At 50.5% G+C, this 663-nt stretch overlaps 1 protein-coding gene across 1 annotated transcript in view; it reads left to right on the forward strand.

The window, feature by feature from the left end:
- LOC108800586 (semaphorin-3B-like) overlaps window positions 1–663 on the forward strand; it is a 21,247-nt gene that overhangs the window by 14,218 nt on the left and 6,366 nt on the right. The gene's annotated exons all lie outside the window — the stretch shown is intronic.

Here is a 663-nt window from a genome sequence, read left to right on the forward strand (position 1 = left end):
ATTAAAGTGCACCTGTTGTTTGATCACAATGGACGGTGATGTCTTTGCGGGCAGCACTGGGGGGTGGGGTACAGGAGCGAAGTCTGTTCACAATGCAAAGTGAACGTTTGGCTTTGTGAATAACGCGTTCACTGCAATCCGGGCCCGAGAGGCAGGCAGCAGAGGCGTCCACCTCGGGACCTCCGATAAGAAAGGGGGGCTCAGAAGGGCAGAAGCTGAAACCCGTGCTGCCGAAGTCTCATGGGGGAGGGGCACTCGGGCACTTTGGCCTTTTCCTGGGTGCTAAAGGACCACGTCCCGGCACTGCTTCCCTCATCCGCACACTTCCTGATGTGTCTTTGGGACAGGAAGTGAAGGAAATTCTCCCCAACAGGACGCAGACAGCAGCAACCCCGACCCGCCTCTTCTCTAAATAAAAGTTTTGCCTTTTTAGATACAAAGTAATAAGTTCATTTCATTAGAATATTATGTGAATCTCGGGTGAAAGTTGTCTGACTGGCGGGTGAAAACATCCGTGAAAAGGCTCCTTGGGGGTTCTCTAGCCATTTATAGTCAGCCCAGAAACAGCAAATATTTCCAGTACAGAAATGAAAACAAAACTTTATTTGTTAGTTTTGGATGGAGCGCAGAGAGATTAGCCCCCCCCCCCCGGTCAGGTTTGTA

The sequence above is a fragment of the Nanorana parkeri genome, unplaced genomic scaffold, assembly GCF_000935625.1.
Source record: "Nanorana parkeri isolate BGI_ZX_2015 unplaced genomic scaffold, ASM93562v1 scaffold2073, whole genome shotgun sequence".
Classification (NCBI taxonomy): Eukaryota; Metazoa; Chordata; class Amphibia; order Anura; family Dicroglossidae; genus Nanorana; species Nanorana parkeri.